Below are 10545 nucleotides of genomic sequence, written 5' to 3' on the forward strand. Positions count from 1 at the left end.
ATGATGATGACTGCTAGCTAAGACTTTGAAAGTAAGATGTTGACATGATCAGTTCAATCAAAGCTACTGTACATAACGTGATTTGACGTAATTTTATCAATGGCCAATGACCTTGAGCCTTCTTGGAAGGTCACTTGTAATATAACTCTATGGCAGGACCCAAAGAACACTGAGCAAATCACGGCGCTATGCTCCTATTTTCTGCTGGCTCTCCCCACCACCACAGAAAGCACTGAGCTATGCTGAAACACCTGTATTTTGGAGCTGCTTTACTCAAGAAAACTAAAAAGAGACCATGTGTGTTTTTGGTATCTTTTAGTTGTCACTGTATTAGACTAAGCAGAGGTGATTTGATGATGTTGAAATACTGAAAATGAAATGGTGCTGGAATAGTGGAGGCAGCTCCTGTTTTCTTTGCGACTTGCAGTAACTCTGTGCTTCTAAATCAATAGTTGTTTAGTGGTCTGAAAATGTTGGAATGGTCCTGGCACACCAAAAAAAAGTGTCACTTGACCATATGACTGAATGGTAGTCCAGGTGCAACAAAACTAGTGCCTATAGGACTTGTTGCATTGATAGCGGTATCAAGAAATCAGAGCAGTGCTTTATTATGGAGAGACCTATCCCCATCTTAGCTACCTTTGCATCAATATGTTTTGACCATGACAGTTTACAAGGGTTACACCAAGCAGTTTAGTCTCCTCAACTTGATCAATTTCCACATTATTCATTACAATATTTAGTTGAGGTTTAAGGTTTAGTGAATGATTTGTCCCAAATACAATGTTGTTAGTTTAAGAAATATAACTTATTTCTTGCCACCCATTCTGAAACTGACTGCAGCACTTTGTTAGCTTGTTATGGATAGGGGGCAGTATTTTCACGGCCGGATAAAAAACGTACCCGATTTAATCTGATTATTACTCCTGCCCAGAAACTAGAATATGCATATAATTATTAGCTTTGGATAGAAAACACACCAAAGTTTCTAAAACTGTTTGAATGGTGTCTGTGAGTATAACAGAACTCATTTGGCAGGCCAAAACCTGAGAAGATTCCAAACAGGAAGCGCCCTCTCTGACCATTTCTTGGCCTTCTTGATCATCTCTATCCAAAACAGGGGATCTCTGCTGTAACGTGACATTTTCTAACGCTCCCATAGGCTCTCAGAAGGCGCCAGAGCGTTGAATGATGACTTTGCAGGCCATGGCTGAAAAACAGTAGCGCATTTGGTAAGTGGTCGATCTGAGAACAATGAGCCTGGCGCGCGTGGACGAGACGACTCCATGTTTTTATTTTCAGTCTTTGAACGAAAACAACGACTCCCGGTCGGAATATTATCGCTTTTTTACGAGAAAAATTGCATAAAAATTGATTTTAAACAGCGTTTGACATGCTTCGAAGTACGGTAATGGAATATTTTGAATTTTTTTGTCACGAAATGCGCCGGGCGCGTCACCCTTCTTTACCCTTTGGATAGTGTCTTGAACGCACAACAAAACGCCGCTATTTGGATATAACTATGGATTATTTGGAACCAAACCAACATTTGTTATTGAAGTAGAAGTCCTGGGAGTGCATTCTGACGAAGAATGGCAAAGGTAATCCAATTTTTCTTATAGTAAATCTGAGTTTGGTGAGTACCAAACTTGATGGGTGTGAAAATAGCTAGCCATGATGGCCGGGCTATCTACTCAGAATATTGCAAAATGTGCTTTCACCGAAAAGCTATTTTAAAATCGGACACCGCGATTGCATAAAGGAGTTCTGTATCTATAATTCTTAAAATAATTGTTATGTTTTTTGTGAACGTTTATCGTGAATAATTTAGTAAATTCATCGGAAGTGTTCGGTGGGAATGCTAGTTCTGAACGTCACATGCTAATTTAAAAAGCTGTTTTTTGATATAAATATGAACTTGATTGAACAAAACATGCATGTATTGTATAACATAATGTCCTAGGAGTGTCATCTGATGAAGATCATCAAAGGTTAGTGCTGCATTTAGCTGTGGTTTTGTTTTTTGTGACATTATATGCTAGCTTGAAAAATGGGTGTCTGATTATTTCTGGCTGGGTACTCTGCTGACATAATCTAATGTTTTGCTTTCGTTGTAAAGCCTTTTTGAAATCGGACAGTGTGGTTAGATAAAGGAGAGTCTTGTCTTTAAAATGGTGTAAAATAGTCATATGTTTGAAAAATGGAAGTTTTCGGATTTTCGAGGAGTTTGTATTTCGCACCACGCCTATCATTGGATATTGGAGCAGGTGTTCCGCTAGCGGAACGTCTAGATGTAAGAGGTTTTAAGTGTCACAGTGATTTAACTTGCTGTGGTAGCTGACATGTATAGTGTTGAGTCATCAACATACATAGACACACAGGATTTACTCAAAGCCAGTGGCAGGTCATTAGTAAAGACTGAAAAAAGTAAGGTGCCTATACAGCTGCCCTGGGGAATGCCTGACTCTACCTGTATTATGTTGGAAAGGCTTCCAATAAAGAACACTGTTAGAGCCAGTAAAGGGTGCATTGCTATTCTTTTTTTGCAGAATGACTTTTGTTTCCCTCCAGGCCTGAGGGCACACAATTTCCTGTAAGCATAGATTGAGGAGGTGGCAATATTGTCCGCTATCATTCTCATAAATTTTCCATCCAAGTTGTCAGACTTAGGTGTCTTGTAATTATTGATAGATATCAATAATTATTTAACCTCTTTCACACTCACTTATACGGAATTCAAAATGACAATTCTTGCCTTTAATAATTTGGTCAGTTATGCATGGATGTGTACGTTCAGAATTTCTTGTTGACATGTAATACCTAAATTTGTTAATCTTGCCAATGAAAAAATAATTAAAGTAGTTGGTAATATCAGTAGGTTTTGTGATGAATGAGCCACCTGATTCAATGAATGATGGAGCCGAGTTCACCTTTTTGCCCAAAATGTAATTTAAGTTGCACCAAAGCTTTTTACTATCTTTATATAATTTATCTTAATTTCATAGTACATTTTCTTATTCTTTTTGTTAAATTTAGACACATGATATCTCAATTCACAGTATGTTTGTCAATCGGCTGTGCTGCCAGATTTATTTGCCATTCCTTTTGCCTCATCCCTCTCAAACATAAAATGTTTCAATTCCTCATCAATCAATAGGGATTTAACCATTTTTACTGTAATTGTCTTAATGGGTGCATGCTTATTAGTAACTGGAATAGGCAATTTCATAAATGTGTCAAGTGCCTTGACTGGTTGTTCCTCATTACAGACCACAGACCAGCAAATATTCTTTATATCTTCAACATAGGAATCACTACAAAACGTATTGTTTGATCTCTTATACACTATATTAGGCCCAGCCTTTGGAACTTTGGTTTTCCTAGATGTGGCTACTATATTATGATCACTACATCTGATGGATGTGGATTCTTCTTCAGAAAAGATTTCTGCAGAATTAGTAAAGATGTGATCAATACATGTGGATGATTTCTTTCCTGTGCTGTTTTTTAACACCCTGGTAGGTTGACTGATAACCTGAACCAGGTTGCAGGCACTGGTTACAGTTTGAAGCTTTTTCTTAAGTGGGCAGCTTGATGAAAGCCAGTCAATATTTAGGTCTCCCAGAAAATATACCTCTGTTGATATCACATACATTATCAAGAATTTCACACATATTATCCAGCTATTGACTGTTAGCACTTGGTTGTCTATAGCAGCTTCCCATAAGAATGGGCTTTAAGTGAGGCAAGTGATCCTGTAGCCATATTACTTCAACAGCATTTGACATGAGATCCTCTCTAAGCTTTACAGGAATATGACTCTGAATGAATTGTTTCATTATTTTTTTATTTCACCTTTATTTAACCAGGCAGGCTAGATGAGAACAAGTTCTTATTTACAACTGCAACCTGGCCAAGATAAAGCACAGCAGTTCGACACATACAACAACACAGAGTTTACACATGGAATAAACAAACATACAGTCAATAATACAGTAGAAAAAGGAAAAATCTATATACAGTGAGTGGAAATGAGGTAAGATAAGGGAGGTAAGGCAATAAATAGGCCATGGTGGCGAAGTAATTAGAATATAGCAATTAAACACTGGAATGGTAGATGTGCAGAAGATGAATGTGCAAGTAGAGATACTGGGGTGCAAAGGAGCAAGATAAATAAATAAATACAGTATGGGGATGAGGTAGTTGGATGGGCTGTTTACAGATGGGCTATGTACAGGTGCAGTGATCTGTGAGCTGCTCTGACAGCTGGTGCTTAAAGCTAGTGAGGGAGAGAAGAGTCTCCAGCTTCAGAGATTTTTGCAGTTCGTTCCAGTCATTGGCAGCAGAGAACTGGAAGGAAAGGCGGCCAAAAGAGGAATTGGCTTTGGGGGTGACCAGTGAGATATACCTGCTGGAGCGCATGCTACAGGTGGGTGCTGCTATGGTGACCAGTGAGCTGAAATAAGGCGGGGCTTTACCTAGCAGAGACTTGTAGATGACCTGTAGCCAGTGGGTTTGGCGACGAGTATGAAGCGATGGCCAGCCAACGAGACCGTACAGGTCGCAGTGGTGGGTAATATATGGGGCTTTGGTGACAAAACGGATGGCACTGTGATAAACTGCATCCAATTTGTTAAGTAGAGTGTTGGAGGCTATTTTATAGATGACATCACTGAAGTCGAGGATCGGTAGGATGGTCAGTTTTACAAGGGTATGTTTGGCAGCATGAGTGAAGGATGCTTTGTTGCGAAATAGGAAGCCGATTCTAGATGTAATTTTGGATTGGAGATGCTTATTGTGAGTCTGGAAGGAGAGTTTACAGTCTAGCCAGATACCTAGGTATTTGTAGTTGTTCACATATTCTAAGTCAGAACCGTCCAGAGTAGTGATGCTGGACAGGCGGGCAGGTGTGGGCAGTGATCGGTTGAATAGCATGCATTTAGTTTTACTTGCATTTAAAAGCAGTTGGAGGCCACAGAAGGAGAGTTGTATGGCATTGAAGCTCATCTGGAGGTTAGTTAACACAGTGTCCAAAGAGGGGCCAGAAGTATACAGAATGGTGTCGTCTGCGTAGAGGTGGATCAGAGAATCACCAGCAGCAAGAGCAACATCATTGATGTATACAGAGAAGAGAGTCGGCCCGAGAATTGAACCTTGTGGGACACCCATAGAGACTACCAGAGGTCCGGACAACAGGCCCTCCGATTTGACACACTGAAGTAGTTGGTAAACCAGGCGAGGCAATCATTTGAGAAACCAAGGCTGTCGAGTCTGCCAATAAGAATGTGGTGATTGACAGAGTCGAAAGCCTTGGCCAGGTCGATGAATACGGCTGCACAGTAATGTCTCTTATCGATGGCGGTTATGATGTCATTTAGGACCTTGAGCGTGGCTGAGGTGCACCCATGACCAGGTCTGAAACCAGATTGCATAGCAGAGAAGGTACGGTGGGATTCTAAATGGTCGGTAATCTGTTTGTTAACTTGGCTTTCGAAGACCTTAGAAAGACAGGGTAGGATAGATATACTGTAGGTCTGTAGCAGTTTGGGTCTAGAGTGTCACCCCCTTTGAAGAGGGGGATGACCGCGACAGTGTTTCCTAGCCTCAGAGCAGTGGGCAGCTGGGAGGAGGTGCTCTTATTCTCCATGGACTTTACAGTGTCCCAGAACTTTTTTGAGTTAGTACTACAGGATGCAAATTTCTGTTTGAAAAAGATAGCCTTAGCTTTTCTAACTGCCTGTGTATATTTGTTCCTAACTTCCCTGAAAAGTTGCATATCACGGGGGCTATTCGATGCTAATGCAAAACGCCACAGGATGTTTTTGTGCTGGTCAAGGGCAGACAGGTCTGGAGTGAACCAAGGACTATATCTATTTCTAGTTCTAAATCTTTTGAGTGGGGAATGCTTATTTAAGATGGTGAGGAAGGCAGTTTTAAAGAATAGCCTGGCATCATCTACTGACATTGAAGCTCGTCTGGAGGTTAGTTAACACAGTGTCCAAAGAAGGGCCAGAAGTATACATAATGGTGTCGTCTGCGTAGAGGTTTTTAAACCGCAGCACCATTTGAACCGCAGCACCACCCCTATGGGCATTTCTGTCTTTTCTATAGATGTTATAACCATTTATTGCTTCTATTGTATCATCAAAGGTATTATCTAAGTGAGTTTTATGACCATTCTAGATTACCCTTCTAGCCAATCAGAAACGAGTATTCAACAATGATGTGTTATAATACAGTTAACGAACTTTATTGTGCCCTACTTGGCTCTAATGTACTCTACTGAACTAAACTGTACTGTATGTGTTAGTGACAGAGACATGGTTGTTGCATTCATGAATTTTCATTTCAAGTGGGATCCTAGCCAAACACTATCATTAAAATTAAATTCTTCAACACAATACAACAAGTTTATTTTAAGAGTTTTATGCCATCGTAGCAGTCAGACGTCTTTGTCCTGTCGTGTCCCTTGTATATATCTTTTTACATATTTTTCTTCGCATATCTTTTTAAAATATTTTTCTAAACCTCAACTTCAAAATACTCTCATGCAACCCGCCTCACCCAATGTGGCGTGGATCTGTTTTTTTGGGGGGGGTTTCTAAAGTATTTCTATTTACTTCAGATCTGGAATCCCTCAACTGAAGCTAGCCAGCTAACTACCTACCAGCTATCAGTCAGCAAACCATTGCTAGCGGTCATCAGCTAACCTTTAGCTCGGAAAGCTCTCGCCAGTTCAAACAACGTGACTCAAACCAGAGCATAACGGACCTATTAATATTTTATATATTTTTTTCCCCATATCCCCGGATTCCTATCGCAAACTCTGAACATTTCATCTGGATCTTCGCAACTAGCTAACCGCAATCCCGGGTGACTACTGGCTGGCGTTTCCATCCCGGAGCAAGCACCAATTAGCCTAAAGCTAGCTCGGCCAGGGCTCCTGTGCTACCACCGAAGCCCACTCCTGGGCTACAATACCTGGACCCCTTCTACTGCCGATACGGGGCACGGAACCCCGCCGACCCTCTACGACTGGAATACCGACATAATCTGCCCGAGAATTCCAACAGGCCCCTCAGGCACGACGTCCGCTGAAGGCCCATTCTGCTAACCGGCCTGCTAGCTATCTAGAGCTACTAATTCCACGACTGGTCTATCGACGTCACCGCACGAAGAGGCAAAAACAGACTTACCCCCATCGCGACGTCCCCCAAAGGCTAACTTGCTAGCCCCGGTCTGCTAGCTTGCCTGCCCCGGTCTGCTAACTGCTAGCCCCGGTCTGCCAACTGCTTGCTTGCTAACCCGGTCTGCTAACTGCTAGCTTGTTTAGCCCCGGCCTACTAACTGTTAGCTTGTTAGCATCGGCCTGCTAACTGTCTGAATCGCCGTGTCCCCAGTCAGCCCAACCAATCACTGGACCCATATGTTCACTTGGCTACACATGCCTCTCTCTAATATCAATATGTCTCGTCCATTACTGTCCTGGTTAGTGATTACTGTCTTATTTCACTGTAGGGCCTCTAGCCCTGCTCAATATGCCTTAACCAACCATGTTGTTCCACCTTCTACATATGCGATGACATCACCTGGTTTAAACGTCTCTAGAGACTATATCTCTCTCTCATCATTACTCAATGCCTAGTTTTACCTCCAATGTATTCACATCCTACCTTACCTTTGTCTGTACACTATGCCTTGAATATATGCTATCGTGCCCAGAAACCTGCTCCTTTTACTCTCTGTTCAAAATGTGCTAGACGGCCAGTTTGTATAGCCTTTAGCCGTACCCTTATCCTACTTCTCCTCTGTTCCTCTGGGTGATGTGGAGGTTAATCCAGGTCCTGCCGTGCCAAGCTCCACTCCCACTCCCCAGGTGCTCTTTGTTGACTTCTGTAACCGTAAAGGCCTTGGTTTCATGCACGTTAACATTAGAAGCCTACTCCCTAAGTTTGTTTTACTCACTGCTTTAGCACACTCTGCCAACCCGGATGTCTTAGCCATGTCTGAATCCTGGCTTAGGAAAACCACCAAAAATCCTGAATTCTCCATCGCTAACTATAACATTTTCCGCCAAGATAGAACTGCCAAAGGGGGCGGTGTTGCAATCTACTGCGAAGATAGCCTGCAGAGTTCTGTATTACTATCCAAGTCTGTACCCAAACAACTCGAGCTTCTACTTCTAAAAATGCACCTTTCCAGAAACAAGTCTCTCACTGTTGCCGCTTGCTATAGACCTCCCTCTGCCCCAGCTGTGCCCTCGATACCATATGTGAATTGATTGCCCCACATCTATCTTCTGAGCTCATGCTACTAGGTGACCTAAACTGGGACATGCTTAACACCCCAGCCATCCTACAATCTAAGCTTGATGTCCTCAATCTCACACAAATGATCAATGAACCTACCAGGTACAACCCCAAATCCGTAAACACGGGCACCCTCATAGATGTCATCCTAACTAACTCATAATACACCTCTGCTGTTTTCAATCAAGATCTCAGCGATCACTGCCTCATTGCCTGCATTCGTAATGTGTCTGCGACCAAACGACCACCCCTCATCACTGTCAAACGCTCCCTAAAACACTTCTGCGAGCAGGCCTTTCTAATCGACCTGGCCAGGGTATCCTGGAATGACATTGACCTCATCCTGTCAGTAGATGATGCCAGGCTATTCTTTAAAACTGCCTTCCTCACCATCTTAAATAAGCATTCCCCACTCAAAAGATTTAGAACTAGGAATAGATATAGTCCTTGGTTCACTCCAGACCTGTCTGCCCTTGACCAGCACAAAAACATCCTGTGGCGTTTTGCATTAGCATCGAATAGCCCCCGTGATATGCAACTTTTCAGGGAAGTTAGGAACAAATATACACAGGCAGTTAGAAAAGCTAAGGCTATCTTTTTCAAACAGAAATTTGCATCCTGTAGTACTAACTCAAAAAAGTTCTGGGACACTGTAAAGTCCATGGAGAATAAGAGCACCTCCTCCCAGCTGCCCACTGCTCTGAGGCTAGGAAACACTGTTACCACTGATAAATCCACTATAATTGAGAATTTCAATAAGCATTTCTCTACGGCTGGCCATGCTTTCCACCTGGCTACCCCTACCCCGGTCAACTGCCCGGCACCCTCCACAGCAACCCACCAAAGCCCCCACCATTTCTCTTTTACCCTAATCCAGATAGCTGATGTTCTGAAAGAGCTGCAAAATCTGGACCGATACAAATCAGCCGGGCTAGACAATCTGGACCCCCTCTTTCTAAAATTATCTGCCGAAATTGTTGCAACCCCTATTACTAGCCTGTTCAACCTCTCTTTCGTAGTAATAGGGGTTGCAACAATTTCGGCAGATAATTTTAGAAAGAGGGGGTCCAGATTGTCTAGCCCGGCTGATTTGTATCGGTCCAGATTCGTCTGAGATCCCCAAAGATTGGAAAGCTGCCGCGGTCATCCCCCTCTTCAAAGGGGGTGACACTCTAGACCCAAACTGCTACAGACCTACAGTATATCTATCCTACCCTGTCTTTCTAAGGTCTTCGAAAGCCAAGTTAACAAACAGATTACCGACCATTTAGAATCCCACCGTACCTTCTCTGCTATGCAATCTGGTTTCAGAGCTGGTCATGGGTGCACCTCAGCCACGCTCAAGGTCCTAAATGACATCATAACCGCCATCGATAAGAGACATTACTGTGCAGCCGTATTCATCGACCTGGCCAAGGCTTTCGACTCTGTCAATCACCACATTCTTATTGGCAGACTCGACAGCCTTGGTTTCTCAAATGATTGCCTCGCCTGGTTTACCAACTACTTCAGTGTGTCAAATCGGAGGGCCTGTTGTCCGGACCTCTGGTAGTCTCTATGGGTGTCCCACAAGGTTCAATTCTCGGGCCGACTCTCTTCTCTGTATACATCAATGATGTTGCTCTTGCTGCTGGTGATTCTCTGATCCACCTCTACGCAGACGACACCATTCTGTATACTTCTGGCCCCTCTTTGGACACTGTGTTAACTAACCTCCAGATGAGCTTCAATGCCATACAACTCTCCTTCTGTGGCCTCCAACTGCTTTTAAATGCAAGTAAAACTAAATGCATGCTATTCAACCGATCACTGCCCACACCTGCCCGCCTGTCCAGCATCACTACTCTGGACGGTTCTGACTTAGAATATGTGGACAACTACAAATACCTAGGTATCTGGCTAGACTGTAAACTCTCCTTCCAGACTCACAATAAGCATCTCCAATCCAAAATTACATCTAGAATCGGCTTCCTATTTCGCAACAAACATACCCTTGTAAAACTGACCATCCTACCGATCCTCGACTTCAGTGATGTCATCTATAAAATAGCCTCCAACACTCTACTCAACAAACTGGATGCAGTCTATCACAGTGCCATCCGTTTTGTCACCAAAGCCCCATACACTACCCACCATTGCGACCTGTACGCTCTCGTTGGTTGGCCCTCGCTTCATACTCGTCGCCAAAACTGAAGAAACCTTTGCACCTTTTTTTCTAAGACTGTGGAACTAACCC

The sequence above is a fragment of the Salmo salar genome, chromosome 20 (assembly GCF_965601325.2).
Source record: "Salmo salar chromosome 20, fSalSal1, whole genome shotgun sequence".
Taxonomy (NCBI): domain Eukaryota; kingdom Metazoa; phylum Chordata; class Actinopteri; order Salmoniformes; family Salmonidae; genus Salmo; species Salmo salar.